The sequence below is a fragment of the Chenopodium album genome, chromosome 21, assembly GCF_948465745.1.
Source record: "Chenopodium album chromosome 21, dcCheAlbu1.1, whole genome shotgun sequence".
Lineage (NCBI taxonomy): Eukaryota > Viridiplantae > Streptophyta > Magnoliopsida > Caryophyllales > Amaranthaceae > Chenopodium > Chenopodium album.
Window position 1 is genome coordinate 10,229,963 of NC_137854.1, and position 17,342 is coordinate 10,247,304.

General features: G+C 33.9%; 1 long non-coding RNA gene, 1 other non-coding gene and 2 pseudogenes across 4 annotated transcripts; 3 read left to right on the forward strand and 1 right to left on the reverse strand.

Moving 5' to 3' along the window:
• Positions 1-427: 427 nt before the first annotated feature.
• LOC145600341 (uncharacterized) lies at positions 428-1,785 on the forward strand (annotated as a pseudogene). The gene is made up of 4 exons (XR_014104289.1): positions 428-520; positions 599-753; positions 1,121-1,335; positions 1,481-1,785. The product of XR_014104289.1 is annotated as an uncharacterized LOC145600341 (transcript).
• A 1,014-nt stretch (positions 1,786-2,799) lies between these two features.
• LOC145603044 (uncharacterized) lies at positions 2,800-4,953 on the reverse strand. The gene is made up of 3 exons (XR_014104669.1): positions 4,083-4,953; positions 3,392-3,538; positions 2,800-3,089 (listed from the first exon to the last, which is right to left on the reverse strand). It is a non-coding gene; the product is annotated as an uncharacterized LOC145603044 (long non-coding RNA).
• Positions 4,954-12,852: 7,899 nt separating this feature from the next.
• Positions 12,853-17,050, forward strand: LOC145601230 (uncharacterized; annotated as a pseudogene). The gene is made up of 9 exons (XR_014104365.1): positions 12,853-13,033; positions 13,849-13,969; positions 14,047-14,114; positions 14,500-14,559; positions 14,701-14,859; positions 15,494-15,640; positions 16,009-16,224; positions 16,365-16,473; positions 16,555-17,050. The product of XR_014104365.1 is annotated as an uncharacterized LOC145601230 (transcript).
• Positions 17,051-17,154: 104 nt separating this feature from the next.
• TRNAP-AGG (transfer RNA proline (anticodon AGG)) lies at positions 17,155-17,226 on the forward strand. The gene has a single exon. It is a non-coding gene; the product is annotated as a tRNA-Pro (tRNA).
• Positions 17,227-17,342: the final 116 nt, after the last annotated feature.

Genomic DNA, 17,342 nt, shown 5'->3' on the forward strand with positions numbered 1-17,342 from the left:
AAACTAGCTGTACTGCTTCATTACTGCTTTTGGGAAGAGGGCCTTTTGTCTGTTTATTTGAATCGCTTTCCCTGTCTATATATATATAACAACAAGAATGACCATACATTAAGGATATTGCTAATGTCTAATGATGAGTATTTTGGAGATCCATAACTTTACCTTAAGGCCTTAACCGAATGGAATAATTAGAGAGGTAATATTTTGCGAGCACGTGAACTAAATGGGGAAACTTTTACCATGAGAACATAGTCGTGATGCTTTTTAGGAAAGCCGCAGTTGAAGAAATGTAAAGACAGAAAATGCATGAAGTATCTTGGGGTCATCCACTTCCTAGAACCTAGACTCAATCATTAAAAAGCAACCTACTTATATGTAAGCTGGAAGCTAGAAGTGCCAACTCTTGACTCATCACTTCTGTTCTGCTATGGCTTGTTCCTATTTCAATGTTGTTTCTGATATTCACAATTTTGATACATCTCCTTCCTTGTCAAAGTTCTGTTTTCAATTGTTTCTATATGTAATTCTTCACCTATACTTGTAAGTTCAGCTGAAAGTCTGCATTTTTTTTGACACACTGCTGTCATATCTTATGCAGATTGATGAGAGGATAAAAGATGCTCTCCAAGTCTCCAGGGTGACTGTACTCGTTATAATCCTGGTGTTGAGATCATCAGTGTCCGCGTCACAAAACCTACCATTCCAGAGAGTATAAGGCATAATTATGAACAGATGGAGGAAGAAAGGACAAAGGTACATCAACTGGATCTGTTTATGTCTTCATCTCTGGAATGAAATTTTGTTTTATATTGGGATTGGGGAAACTATGATGCAGATTCATTTGTAGGCAGATTTTATGATAGTTTGGTCCCTTGCTTAGGAGCAGAAAGAATGTTGTTTACTCTTATAAGAGTCGTCATGATTGTAGGATTGTAGCTGTTCTTCTTTTGTTTCTGTCAAGTTTTTCCTAGGTTGAACTTTAGAGGGATCTTAAATTTGTTGCCAATTTTTAATTTTCCTCCCTGATTTGCTATGGATGGTTTACTTTTGCTATATCGTATTAGCTCTTTGTGTTTCATGCATTTTATTATTTTAAATTTTAATCTCTCCTGTTGCTCAGGCTTTAATAGCTATTGAGAAACAAAAGGTTGCTGAGAAGGAGGCAGAGACACAGAAAAAAATTGCTATTTCTGAGGCAGAAAAGAACTCATTTGTGCGCAAGATCATCATGGAGCAAAAGCTGATGGAAAAGCAAAGTGCCTGAAGCCAGCAACAAATTGATAATGAGATGAATTTAGTTCGGGAAAAGAGCATGGCTGATGCTTACTACTACAGGTGAATCTCTCTACTCCAGGAAGCCCTCGGGACATTTGCCGAGGGGGTGAAATTCCCATGCCATGTCATTTATGCCACTCATGATTTTAATCACAAATTAAATTACCACTAATGTTGATGTTGATATTGATGTCTGCCTTTTCAGATTGGTAAAAGAGGCTGAAGCTAACACTTTGAAGCTAACACCCCAGTATCTTGAGCTCAGATTTATTGAAGCAATAGCAAATAACACCAAAATGTATTTTGGAGATAAGGTAATCTAACCATACCAGCTAGTAAAGATAATCAGGAGGAACAAAAAATGAAAAGGGTATTGTACTTTTCTTTCATATGTTTTGCACATTCTCTCTTCTACATCCTCAAATTTTTGACACTCTGTAAAGTACTAAAGTGTGTCATTTTCCTTGTGTTATCTACTGTAATCAATGAAAAAGCTTGTAAGAAACATAAATACCAACTTCACGTTATTTCTTTCTCAATTTTTTTTTTTTTTTTTTAATTATTCTTTCAATTTTTTTATAATATCTATATCTATACTAATATATTAAAAGACGTTCCTAAAAACGTCCACGTGTCACGTAAGCTCTCCTCACTATGCCACGTCACCTACTCAACTATTCATAACGCCACGTGGCTCTTCTTCCATTTGTTTTTCATTCCATGTCATGGACTCATCATAATAATTTTAAAAAAAAAGTTATCCGCAAGAATTGAACCCACAACCTCTAATTCTAAAACTAAGTATCTTACCACCAAGCTAGGTAATTTTTTATGCAATCATTTAAATACAAAAAATTAATATCTAGCAAATGACTATATAAACAACAAATTTAATTACAAGAAAATTAAATCATACATTACAATGTATATAAATGTTCAATTCCATGTAATAATCTGAGACATCGCCCGGGCCCAAAAACTAATTTGAATGAAAAGTAAACATAGATAAAAATATCCACATACATATTACCATCAAACGGAGCATTTGGTCTAGTACAACATTGAATACTATTACTAAGTAATCACTGCATCCGTTAAATCAAAAGGCGCTAGCTTTTGCAGTTGACCAGAAAAGTTTGCTGCCATTATTCTCTGTAGTACTGTATGCTGCTTATATAGTTACATATAGTTCTGGTAACATTTCAGAATGAACTTACAACTCCTAATCTTGCTTGTTGAGTGATCAAATTTCCGATGAAAATGATGCTTTTTGAGGTCTAAAGAACTGGGAATTTAGTTTCGATTAATATACCCATCAAGAATGGTTTGGTGGAGGAAGAGTTAGTTGGATCAAGTTGGTATGGTGTTTGATGCAATGCTTGCGCTTACTTTTGTAACCAAATTTAATTTACTTACAATTAATATTAGGATAATACCCACATCATTAGAATCCTTAATATAATAAAAATTTCCAAGAAGCTGTATAAACATCATAAAATCACCACATTAACACTTGGTTTAATTCGTTTGGCAAGCAGTTTTGCCCTACTTCTGCCAATTTCCATGTAATCCCTTTTATTATTCCCATACCAATTGCTTAGCTCTCCATGTTCGGGTTTACGAGGATCAAGTATAAACTTCTTAAGCATGGGAGCATGTTGAGTGAGATGATACGCAAGAGCATCAGCATATTCATACCCTGCATATCCAACAAATTCTACCGCCTCAAGTCTCTGGAGGGTACGAATTGCATTAGTTTGAGCAACATTAATTGGTATTAACCTTGTGTAGTAGTCATCCTGCCTCCAAAGCATCTGCAAACAGAAGATTCACGTCAATACTGCTTGCAAAGAAAAGCTAATGACACATTCTTCACATACAAAATCTGGTTTGGAGAGTGATTGCAGAGAGCCTGCTGTTTGCGCGAGCTCTTTGATTCTATGTAGAAGTGCACTATAGGCTACTTCTAATGGCCTATACCAAATATTGTATTTGGAGTTATCAACTGGCTTAAAGCAAACTATCCAATTTGTACATCATGTATAAAGGTATTTAGACCCATAAAGAGCATATATAGATAGTAATCAAAATTTGTACTCAGTACAGATGTACCAACCTTTAACTTGAATGTATGCAACTGAGGGCATGTCGTAATCAGGGATAATGTCGATACTACAAGGTATTTACCATCATCGCAAGTGAAAGATAACTCCAAAATCTTCACATTATCAAAGGATGAAAATTTACAAGCTTGAAAGGGTACCTACAAAATTGGATCAAAACAAGTGTGGTTATACTAATATCATGCACATTTGCACACTAATAAACAAATTCTACTAGGAATCTTCATGTCACATCATATGTCCAAGTTAGATTTTGACCGTTTGATGCGCACAAAACATGTACATACCCATGTTTTATACAATTATACCTGACTAGCAACTTAATTACTAAGGGGGTGTTTGGTTCAAGCATATTAGGTATAAGGTATGGGTTTGGAATGAGCAAAACCCATACCTTGTGTTTGTTTCTTGAAATTTCATTTTTCAAACCCATACCTCAAACCCCCAAGGTATGGGTTTTTGAAACCCAAGGGGGGAGGTGGGTATGGCTCATACCCATACCTTTAGGTTTAAAATTAAAAGGAAAACTATCATTCCTAGATAAAAACCAAACACATGAAATCAAGTATCAAGTTCCAACCCCATACCACCCTGGTTTCATTCCTCATTCCAAACCCATACCATTGTTTGAACCAAACGCCCCCTAAGTATATATTAATTATAGCAAACAATAATAATACTAACCCTGAACCAATGCAGCGAGAGTTTCTCAAGTTGGGAAGATAAACCGGATAGAATTCTCCCGTTGCTACTAAGTTTAGTAAAATATTTTCCTCCAAAAGCAGCATCCACAAGTGATGGAACACTAACATACTCCACATCTACGGTACGAGACTCAAAAAATAAAAGAGTAACAAGATTTGGAGCAACAATGTGCAATGATTATTCAGTATTGAGAAGGCGGGTGCTAGAAAAAATCTCCAAGTGTTTGAGTGTAAGGGATGAGATAACAAGTTCTTGGCGTTTGGAAGAACCAAAAACATCATCGGTGGTCAGACACGAGTGAAGCAAAAGGCGGCGAAGTTTAAGACAATTAGATAAAACCCATTGAAGCAGAGGTCCATCTACAACCACCTTTGTCAAGTAAAGAGATACAAGACTAGTATTCAAGACAAAAGTCGGGTTCTTAAAAAAAGGGATCGTAGAAAAAGTCTCCATGTGCAACTCCAAATTTCGAACCTTTTTAGTTGAGGCGAATTCGAGCCACTTATCAATATTAGAAGCAAATATTTTATCATCATTAGGAATAGGAAAATGCATTCTGAAGGTGTTAAGAGACTGAGCTTGATTTGCTCTGATAACCTGGTTAACCCAATCAGCATAATTACCAACTTGGGAATTCTCATATGGCTTAGTCATTGCAATGGCTAGCCTTGGAGGATCTTCGAAATCTAGTTCCGTGATATAAGTCCATACACGTCTCCACCTTTTCGAAAGAAGGCTAGTTCTTGCTGCTGCTTTAATCCCTACAAAAGATAGCAAGTATACTAGTATATCATCAGGTAGGCTGCTAATCAAATCCACTCGATCACCTTCAAGATTTTTGTTGCTCCTCTACCAAAAAAAAACAAAAAATACAAATTAAAGTTGTATCAAAAGAAAGAAATGAATGTTAGTTAAGAGGATGCCCCAAGCATGAGAAACAATTGTTGCTCATCACATGGTATTTTCGTAGATAAACCAACAACTTTATTCAATTGTAAAGCCCACAATAATGAAAAAGTTGTTGATTAATTCACGAAAATATCACCATGAGAAACAAATTTCGTTTCTCACTATGAGAAACAGGGAATTACCCGTTAATTAAGACACAAGCAACGTACCCTTCTCTTATAGCACTTGTGAATGGTGGTAGTAGTGTTATGTTGAAACATATCTCGGAGGCATGTCCAAGCATCCATGGCAGTAGTATAATTATTATCAAGAAGAGTGATGAGTAAATCAGTGGAGATAGTGGCATAAATCCAAGTGAGGACAACAGCATCAAGTCGAGCCCAAAGATTGGTGTCACGGTCACTAATAATGTGTGGAGGAGTAGGAATAGTGGAGTCGATGTGATCAAGAACATTGTAGGCACGGGCCCTGACACGGAAAAGGGTAGACCAACGACTATACACAATATTTTTAGTACTAGTATTAAGAACAAGAGGAATGAGGTTCTTAATGTTGGATACATGAAGTGCAGGGTGAATAAATTCACAGCAAGTTTGACAAGCGCAGTTTTTCTCCTTAGTATAGTCCATGCCTCAGTTTGTAGAGCACTGCCAACAGTAGCGTATCATCAGAATTGTAGAATTTGTCGTATACACCCAAGCGTACCGTATACCCAATTAACCCTGAGTTAGATTTAGTTTTTCATTTGATGATTAAATGAAAATCAATCATCAAAATGAGAATAAAATATTCATGGATGTATGGTACACCCGGGTTTATACAACAATCTCTCTCTTTTTTATTTATTTATTTTTTTTTTTTTTGACGAAATATAACAATCTCTCTCAAAGTTGAAATCAAATAAATAAATGAAAAACAGAATTCTAGCCGAAATTTTGGACAGAAGTCTAACAGAATTAAAAGTAAGGAGTTAAGCACACAATTAGGTACTCAATTCTTTAAAATTTCACCTTTTAGGTACTCAATTCTTTTTACTTTGCTTTTGGGTACTGAGTTAAGAATTCAAGCTAAAAAAATTAAATCAGCCAAAGAATTTAGTACCTTGGGTTAAAGAATTTGGTACCCTTGGTTAAGTATGTGGGCCCCACCCGATTAAAAAATTAATATTTATAAAAAAAAAAAAATGCTCAATTTTTTTTCCCTTTTCTGGAACTTTGCTTTTGAAGTTATTTTTAGTTTTGTATATTCAACCTTACTGCATTATTGGACTTGATATACAGGAATTCTGCTTTAGCATATGGAAACTGCAATCAATTTTGTAAATGGAGAAATAATAATCTAAACTAGAAAGGAAGCAGATGTTACTTCAAAATAGCCGAAAACTCTCAATGCATAAATAACACAATCTTTAGAAATGTATTTCACTTTTTATACAACTTTTTCCATTGCTTGCCCTTTATCTATCCCCTGCTATGAGCATATCTGTCTCCTCAGTCCTCAATACTATCAGGTTCAATAATCACATAACTTTGAGTCATATTTCTTCCTGATCACTTCAAAGACTTGGAAAATACTATATTCTAATCAAGTTAATTGCCAGTTTCATTGAAGATACACCACCCCCCTCCACACACTAAGCTGAAGCATATAAAAAATTATATCTAAGCTTCAATGTGCTTGTCTTCAATCCAGTGTTCTTTCTTATTCACCGTATTTTAACATCTTGACAGAAGAAGGGGTCCAAGGACAAAAAAACCCCAAAATTCGAAAACCCTAGGTCGCGAATTACATCATCAAATGGGCAAAAAATCTAAAATTTATATCAAATTCTCAACATAAATGATGAGAAATTGAGCTTACCTCAAAAATATGGCGGTTTTGGTGTCGTTTTCACCAGATTCGAGCACAAAGAAAGCTTTGTTCTTCGAGAATGAAGTGCGCAGCAAAGTTCCAGAAAAGGGAAAAAAAAATTGAGCATTTTTTTTTTATAAATATTAATTTTTTAATCGGGTGGGGCCCACATACTTAACCAAGGGTACTAAATTCTTTAACCCAAGATACTCAATTCTTTGGCTGATTTAATTTTTTTTGGCTTGAATTCTTAACTCAGTATCCAAAAGCAAAGTAAAAAGAATTAAGTACCTAAAAAATGAAATTTTAAAGAATTGAGTACCTAGTTGTGTGCTTAACTGAAAAGTAAGTGAGTGAAATTTTATTTATTCGAATTACTCATACCTAACCAAATTAAAAGTAAGTGAGTGAACAAATTCGTTTGAATAAACTACCTCAATCCAAAAAATCAATTGAACAATTTAAGGTTGATTTCCTTCTGAAATTCAATTTGACAACATAAAATGCAAAATCTAACAAACATAAACAATTTCATCAGAAACGGCAACTGTAAATAAAGTATTTAAATTAAGCACAAACAATTCAAAGCTTTATAAAAATAAACATTGCTAACCAAACCAAATCACTTACCTTCGTCGATTCCACCGTCTTCGTCACTACACAGCCAGCAACTCATTTCATCCTTCACCCCCTTTATTTTTTTTTTTTTTTTTTTTTTTTTTTACTGTTGTTGATTTGTTTCCAATATATATCCGGAAATAAAGTAGGAGTAATTCCATAACACTTTACAATTTTTTATACTACCTCCGTTACACATTATTTGCAACGATTGTACGGAAGTAGTATGTTATGGTGTGACTAGGGATTACTTGTTTGGTTAGGGTTATTTGTAAGGGTTACCTGTTTGATCAGAGGTTACTTATAACGGTTATTCGTTTGGCATGGATTATTTGTAAAGGTTACTCGTTTAGTCAGGGGTTAGTAGTTTTTAAATACTTGCTCTACTTTTCTTTTTCAACCGTTTTTAAATACTTACTCCATTTCCTTATAATATTTAATTAATTCTCACTTAGTGGACCCAACTTAAATTATATTTTATTAATTTCATATTCTCTTTCCTCTAATTGTTTCCACTACTTTTACTTTATACAATTTTTTATTCTTTCACCCACTCCACTACCTCCATAATGTATTACTTTCTCCAATTTCTCCTAAAACTCCGCGTATGGAGAAATGAAGCAAGTATCAAAAAACGAAGGGAGTATAAATTACTCTTTTGGTCAAGTTTTACCTATTCAGAGGTTAATTGTTTAATCAGCGGTAAATTATACAAATAACTCTTGAATAAGTTACACATATAAGTAACTTTTGAATAAATAACCCATACAAGTAACCATGCCACACAGAAAAATTCCCCCATAACATAAATGTGGTAGGTAACTCCGTCAACTATGCTGTTTAACCAAGTGTACGGCTGGCCAACAAGTATTACACATCACAACAGTGGCGGATCTAGGGGATACACAGAGGTACAGTTGTACTCCCATTTTGAAAAAAAAAAAAAAAGTTTGGTAAGAAAAGAGACTGTCTGTATCAAATAGGTGGTCTCTTAGGTTCTGTTATGTAGTTACTAACAAATCAGCCCGTGTTAACTTTAAAGAGACCGTCTACTTAAAAAAAAGGTCTCTTAGCCTCTTAAGGTAATATGTTAAATTTTTCTAGCGATAGATTAGTATTTTTCGATCAATGAGACATGTTGTTCTAAATACCAGGTCTCTTAGATAATCTCTTTTTTTTCCACACATATTTAGTTAGGGCCTGTTCATATTTACTTAATTTCATTTCAGTTCAGTTCAGCTCTAATCAGTTCAGTTCAGCTCAGTAAATGTGAACGGACCCTTAGTCAATAATAAGACTTATCATCGGAGGATGGGATGTATCGTACACGCAATTAGTAATAATACAAAGTAAAATAATTTATGATTTATTAACTCAAATTTAGTTAGGAAAAAATTATTGCAATCCACATTATTTTGCATCATGTTCTTAAATAAATAGTACATCAGTGTTTCCATTCAACTACAACTCCCACTCCACAAGATCGTTTACTTCCAAAAAAATCCTCAAAAACATTTGTAAAATCCAGCAATTTAAGAAAGTGAAAAAACCCCTAAATCCAAACTTTCTCTTCTAATTCTCCCCTAATTTCTCTTCAATTCACCATTATTGAAATTCAAGCTAAGTTTCAGCCAGTAACACAGAAATACAAATATGCATTCTTAATCACCTACGTTTTAGCATTTAATGGAATTCTCATTTAAAGATGGCTGGAAATCCACCTCCTAATCTTCATTTGTCGGCAGAGACATCGCCGTCTATTGGAGGCATTTGTCGCGTGGGAGAGAAAAGTTGGTTAAGAAGCAAACAATCAATAGAGACGTCAGGTCGTGGAAGAGAAAGCTGAGTGTTTGTAAACTTAAAAGGATATCCTTATATGACTTTATACTTTATGACTTTAAACTTAATTAAGAATTAAGATATTCAATATGTTAGGAAATGTCGGGTGCGCAGCGGAAGTGAATATGTGTATTGATTGAGAAATATGAATGAAAATAATAATCGGCAAGATAATTAATATAAGGAGGTGTTTGGTAAATGGGATTAAGAAGGTGAGAATGGGAATATATTACCAACATGACTAATTCCCTTGTGGCAAGTAATAGAGGAAGGGAACTAAGAAGGGTATGAAAAGACCAAATTGTCATTAATGAGAAGGGTGAAAAGGAAGGAAAAAAAATATGAGTAAGGACATTGATGTAATTTCTTAGTAAATATCAACATATTCCTAGCAACTACCAAACTATGGACTTTTATTCCCTTTCATGAATTCCCAACAACAAATTCCCACCCATAATTCTCCAAATTTCCATTTCCACATGTCAAACGCCCCGTAAACGAACCCATGATTTTATATAACGATAAGTACTTTTATTCCACTATATAATAAAATAGGAGAGTACAATTTTTTTCATTTGGGTTTGTATTACAATATGACTCTCTAGTATTTGTATATGTGTATGTGTGGCTCTTTGTGTATGTGTGGCCTCTTGTCTTGTTTTTGTATTGCTTTCTTGACAATATGTGCCCAAGTCACACATATATATACTTGTATATGGCGGTTGAATATGACGGTGATGCGATGATATTTTGTGTCAAGAATTCTCTAGATATGCAGTTTCTACTAGAAGTTGACCATAATTCTAGAATTTTCAACACAATACTTGATTTTCTTTGGCTAATCCAGTCCACCGCCATCTTTCTATACTTTGATTTCATGTCCATTCTTGATCATCATAGATCAAGTTCCTCATCTTATGATATATGGACTTGGGCCTTAATTATTACACCACAAAATTTGGGCCACAACTCAACACAATACAACGATTAAAGGCTTAAAGCTAAGAGATATTTGATAATTTTGACTTAGCTAAGAGAAGATTTAAGAGCACCTTTTATATATTGTGGAGTGTTTGACACCATGTATCATTATTTTGAAATAAACAAGTCTTTACTTGTTATTTTTATTTAATATGATTTTCTTTATTTTCAAGAATAAATCAATTTATTCATTTCAATTAAGGAAAAAGTGATTTAACATAGCATGGGTGCAACAAATTAATAAAGATCAAGGTAGTGCTCATAGTTTAGTGGGAGAGTTGCAAAGTTGCAATTTTCATTCCTTTAATTTGGTATACATGAATAATTATGTTAATATCATCCTAAGAATATTTCACATGAGGATATAGTTAGACTCTATTCTTTGAGACATAATATCATGGATATACTTTGACTGAGTTAAATTAAATTTTGATCTTACTCCATTATTATTAGGGAATCAATTCAATTCAATCCACTATGAATTCAATAATTTCTATTCTAGTCACTTAAGTGAAAAATTATGCGGAGTAGTTAATTTCAAATTATTCATTTGCATTCACTTCAAGTTAAGGCCCTGTTTGGTAATTAGCCGTTAGCTGATTGGTAAGAGCTGGGTGCATTAGCTGATTTGACTAGCTGATTTATAAGAGCTTTTTATGTAGAGTTGTTTGATAAAATTAGCTTATTATATGTAGTTGTTTGTTAGCTGAACATATGAAATGACAATTTAAGACATTGATATTTTTTTTACTTGACTAGGGTAAGAAACTGGGAGGGCAAGAATGTGAATTAGAGTAACTTTTAGGATAAAATTGTCATTTAACATCCATTACTCATTAAGCTGAATTAGCTTATTTGCTTCAATAAGCTCATTTAAAAAACTCTTTTACCAAACAATCAAATTAAATGATTTATGTAGTCAAACCTCTAACTTGGTCAAATAAGCTCATTTTTGGTCAAAACTCTAACTACCAAACATGGCCTTAATCAATTCGATTCGGTTTAGTTCAGATAACGTACTAGTTCAATTCACAATGGCGGAGCTAGGATTTACGGGTGAGGGGGGCAAAATTTAATATAGATGGGTGAAAATGCATGATAATATTTTTTTTTTGAGGGCGAAAATGCATGATAATAGAGGAGGGGAAAAACCAACAAAAATTGGTTGTATAAGGTTTTGAATCCACAAGAACTCATGTTCCAATACGGCTCAATGACGTTTCATGTAAATTTAGCATATTTGTTTTAAAGAAAAATAGGAAAATTAAATCGTATTAAATTTACATTATATGGTTTTAAACTTTCAATGAATACATTACGAGAAAATGGACAATAATCAGTTGGAGAAATTACTTGATAGTTTACAAGAAGTCATGTTGCATTTTATTATTGTAGTGCAATGACAATCAATCAAATGCTTTTGGCTTTTAATTATTGTTTGGCATACACAACACAATTTACACAAATTTTCCATGTTGACCCGAAGAAGACCAAGCTTATATTATATTGCTAGGTAGCTGCTGACCAACTCGGGGACTTGACCAAAAAACTATTACTTGGATAAACTACGAAGCATATATCATCACACCATTTAATAGTTGTGATGGCAACAATTGCAAACGTAATATTACATCTATTTTAAAATCAAAGTAACCTTCAAAATGTTTATAAAAAGACCATATTGATCTCTCTCAAGTAACCTTAATCATGATGAAAATAAAGGTTTTGTTAATGTAGAAGATAATTAAATATTGCTCATGAAGTCATGAAAGAGACATTTATTTGAATGAAATAAGCTTCACTATTGCGAATTTGTTAAGATGGGGATATAAGTTAATAGTACTAAAACAAAAGTGTAACCAAAAAAAAAAGAAAAAAAAAAAGTGTAACCTACAGGAAAACATGAAGTTACAACATCTTCTCACAAACCTAACAATCTAACATGCAAGTATGCAACATTGTTCATTTGTTCTTGTTACTTGTTCTTATACAAATCGCTTTCTTCTCGTTCTTATTCTCATTAGTTTTGTTGCTACATACTTCATATGTCACAAAAAAAGAGAGTAAGAGGTCAATTTGGGAGAGTGATTATTGATTAATATTATCAAGTCTCAAACCAAATAAATAAACAATGTTATATAATAATGTTACATTATCAATTTGCATTATTCTTGATTCAATTAACTTGCTTTACTTCTTGATTCGCCAGCCACATTCACAATACGCAATATAAAGAACACTTAAATTCATTATCGTTATCGTAATTCATAACCAACCACCACATGTATATATTTCATACATCTAGATATTTTATCGGAATTGTTTGTAACTTTCATAGTTGTTACAGAGTACAAACACTCGTCTCACTCCGTAACACACTCAAAGACTAGTAGGCAGCTACCCTATCTACTACGTTACAAACTTACAATTCCAAGTCTACCAATCTCAAAAAACAAAATAAACCTCTTTGAGTCTTTGGTCAACATATAGAAATAAAGTATAAATAGACTCAAAGTTGAGTGGTAGAAATTGTGATTTTGTGTGTGTTCCAAGAAGTAACCAAGGAAGTTGCCAAGAAATACACCAAAACCAATTAACACATGGACCCTCTACTGCAGCAACAACAGCAGCAAACACCGGCGCAACGCCCACCTCCCGCCGGCGGCGGCGGCGGCGGCGGTCTCTCCGGCATCTTGCCTTTGCTCTTCTTTATCGTTGCTGCCTTCACTGCGGTACTTTCTCTCTCTTTCTTTAATCATCGTTTACTTTAGTTTTTCTTTGCGGACTTTTATCGATCACATTCTGTGCATTTCAATTGTTCGAGTTTAAATTTGTTCCAGAAGTACTTCTTCGATTTTAATCCGTTGAAATTGATGAAATGTGGCTTCAATTTGATTTCATTTCGTCATGTTAGGTTTATTTAATCAATTAATCTATTGATTGAGTGATCAAATCCGTGGAATTCTTTGTATTTGTTTTCTTTTCTACAATTTCGATTTCTAGGGTTATTTTTCGAATATATTCTCTGCTTCATAAGATTAACCAGATATATAAAGGAATTCGAGTTAAGATGCTTATTTATTCATTAATTATTCTATTTATCTTTTTCTGAGGTGCAAAGTTATTTGGTTAAAGTGAGCCAATAGTAATTCTTTTAGTAATTATCTTCAAGGATTCCTTGTGTTTGCTAATTAGAAATTTTTTTCAGTTGTTGGTAATAATTGCACCAAATATAATGATCATTAGTTTTATGATCATGTTCAAAAGAAGAAAATGAGGTTTTTATTAATTGGGCATTAAAATGTACTAAATCAACAACAATCAGAGATTTAATTGGATATTACAAGTATATATATACAGTCGCAAAATCTTGATTTTCTTTTGTGTTGCGTTCATCAAGGAGATTGACTGGCCATGGTCGGGTACTCGGGTTTCAGTTAGAAATATCTAGGGACTTGTTTGTATTGAAAAATATCAAACTTGTGTGGGATTGTCTTGCGTTTGTTTGGAATAGTAATTTGTATGATATGCTGTGGAAACTTGGCAGGTTGTGCTTTCTTCTACGTCAACAAACAAGATCAGCTTTACGATCTTGCACCAAGTGCCTGAAGGTCATGTTGGTGTTTACTGGAGAGGGGGTGCCCTTCTCAAAACAATTACCGATCCAGGTGTGATTTGTGTTTTTTGTTTCCTTTTATGTTTTCCATTAATGTTTCGTGTAAAACATCTGATTAATTAGAAACAGGTTTTCACTGGAAGCTGCCTATAATTACTCATTATGAACCTATACAAGTGACACTTCAGACTGACCAGGTAGTTCTATGAGTCCTTTTTGGTCTTATAACTGTCTTGATCGAGCAGCTTGCTTATGTTTTCTTGTTTTCCAGTCGAATTTGTTACCACCTCCATCCCATAATATAGTGTCCATTTCCGTTTTCATGGACATACTTTAAAAACTTTGACCAACAATTCTCATGTGTCATATTATTAGATTCGTATAAATTTGTAAATTTAAAATATCAGTTTTTATAGTTTTTGTTAACACGTAATTAAAGATATTGATGGTCAAAGGTACATCTTCAAAAAACGGTGAAAATGAAATAGGCATGATATTATGGAATGGTGGAGTATTTGATATCAAAAGGTGGCACAAAAAGAATATATAATTGTATCTGACTTTTCAAGTTGTACTTTGTAGGTCAGAAATATTCCATGTGGCACAAAAGGAGGTGTTATGATCAACTTCAACAGGATAGAGGTATGCTTAATTACTTGGAGGTTCTTTGCATTAGTATCATTGCTCCATATCAATTGGTGTTACTGATTTTTGCCTTTTAAGTTTCAAGTTGAGTTGTATCGCTGTATACTCTGTGGAACTTGGTTATAATATTATGTTCAGGTTGTCAACAGGCTGAACAAGGACGCTGTATATGATACTCTTCTGAATTATGGTGTGCACTATGATAAGACCTGGATATATGACAAAATTCATCATGAGATCAATCAATTCTGCAGTTCCCATGCTCTTCAACAAGTTTATATTGATATGTTTGATCAGGTGAGCAACGTAATTACAAGGATGACGCTTCTGAAATTTCTGGTGCTATATAATAGTTACTATTTTGTTAATTTTGAAACTTGCTGTACTGCTTCATTACTTCTTTTGGGAAGAGGGCCTTTTGTCTGTTTATTTAAATCGCTTTCCCTATCTATCTATATATATAACAACAAGAATGACCATACATTAAGAATATTGCTAATGATGAGTATTTTGGAGGTCCATAACTTTTACCTTAAGGCCTTAACCGATTGGAAGCATTAGAGAGTTTTTATTTTGCGAGCACGTGAACTAAATGGGGAGAAATTCTTACCATAAAACATAGTCGCGATGCTTTTTAGGAAAGCCACAGTTGAAGAAATGTAACCACAGAAAATGCATGAAGTATATTGGGGTCATTTACTTCCTAGAACCTAGACTCAATCATCAAAACCACCCTACTTAACTCATCACTTATCTTCAGCTATGCTTGTTCCTATTCCAATGTTGTTTCTGGTATTCACAATTTTGATACATCTCCTTCCTGGTCAAAGTTCTGTTTTCAATGGTTTGTATATGTAATTCTTTACCTAAACTTGTAAGTTCAGCTTAAAGTCTGCATTTTTTTGACACACTGTTGTCATATCTTATGCAGATTGATGAGAGGATGAAAGATGCTCTCCAGGGTGACTGCACTCGTTACGCTCCTGGTGTTGAGATCATCAGTGTTCGCGTCACAAAACCTACCATTCCGGAGAGTATAAGGCATAATTATGAACAGATGGAGGAAGAAAGGACAAAGGTACACTAACTGGATCTGTTTATGACTTCGTCTCTGGAATGAAATCTTCTTTTATATTGGGATTGGAGAAACTATGATGCAGATTCATTTGTAGGCAGATTTTATGATAGTTTGGTCCCTTGCTTAGGAGCAGAAAGAATATTTTTTTACTCTTATAAGAGTCGTCATGATTGCAGGATCATAGCTGTTCTTCTTTTGTTTCTGTCAGGTTTTTCCTAGGTTGAACTTTAAAGGGACCTTAAATTTGTTGCAAATTTTTAATTTTCCTCCCTGATTTGCAATGGATGGTTTATCATTGCTATATCGTATTAGTTCTTTGTGTTTCATGCATTTTATTATTTTAAATTTTAATCTCTCCTGTTGCTCAGGCTTTAATAGCTATTGAGAAACAAAAGGTTGCTGAGAAGGAGGCAGAGACACAGAAAAAAAATTGCTATTTCTGAGGCAGAAAAGAACTCATTTGTGAGCAAGATCATCATGGAGCAAAAGCTGATGGAAAAGGAAAGTGCCAGAAGCCAGCAACAAATTGATAATGAGATGAATTTAGCTCGGGAAAAGAGCATGGCTGATGCTTACTACTACAGGTGAATCTCTCTACTCCAGGAAACCCTCAGAACATTTGCCGAGGGGGTGAAATTCCCATGCCATGTCAGTTATGCCACTCATGATTTTAATCACAAATTACCAATAATGTTGATGTTGATATTGATGTATGCCTTTTCAGATTGGTAAAAGAGGCTGAAGCTAACACTTTGAAGCTAACACCCCAGTATCTTGAGCTCAGATTTATTGAAGCAATAGCAAATAACACCAAAATGTATTTTGGAGATAAGGTAATCTAACCATACCAGCTAAAGATAACTTTACTTGCCTTAATTATTTATGAAAATTTTACTCAGTTGTTTGCTCTGCAGATTCCAAACATGGTTTTCGACCAGAAGTTGCTGGGAAACTTCCTGGAAAGCGTGGCTAAAATGCCAAGGAAAGAAGCTTTTTAAGCAAGCAGACCATCAGTATGGTCAGATTCACCTGGGTGCAGCAGAGCTTATCGACCAAATGGATCATGCATCAAATTAACTATTGAAGGGATATGGATCTCTATTTTCCGGATTGCTTTGCTCATACGCGAATCTAAAACTTCTAAATGTTCTTTTGTTCTTTTTGCTAGAATTTTTTCAAGGGTGGTTTCACAGTTTCATATGAATAGTGATATGCATAGGCTAGTAAAGATAATCAGGAGGAACAAAAAATGAAAAGGGTATTGTACTTTTCTTTCATATGTTTTGCACATTCTCTCTTCTACATCCTCAAATTTTTGACACTCTGTAAAGTACTAAAGTGTCATTTTCCTTGTGTTATCTACTGTAAATCAATGAAAAAGCTTGTAAGAACATAAATACAAACTTCACTTTATTTTTTTCTCAATTTTTTTTATACTTATTTTTTCAATTTTATAATATTTGAATGAAAAATAAACATAGATAAAAATATCCACATATATATTACCATCAAACGGGCATTTGGTCTAGTGGTATGATTCTCGCTTAGGGTGCGAGAGGTCCCGAGTTCAATTCTCGGAATGCCCCTATTTGTTTTTTTTTTTTTACAAACATCCCTTCAAGATGACGTATCAATGATCATAGTATCAAAGTTTGACTTTGAAAAGTTAAGCAAATCATCAACGACTAATCACACTTTATTA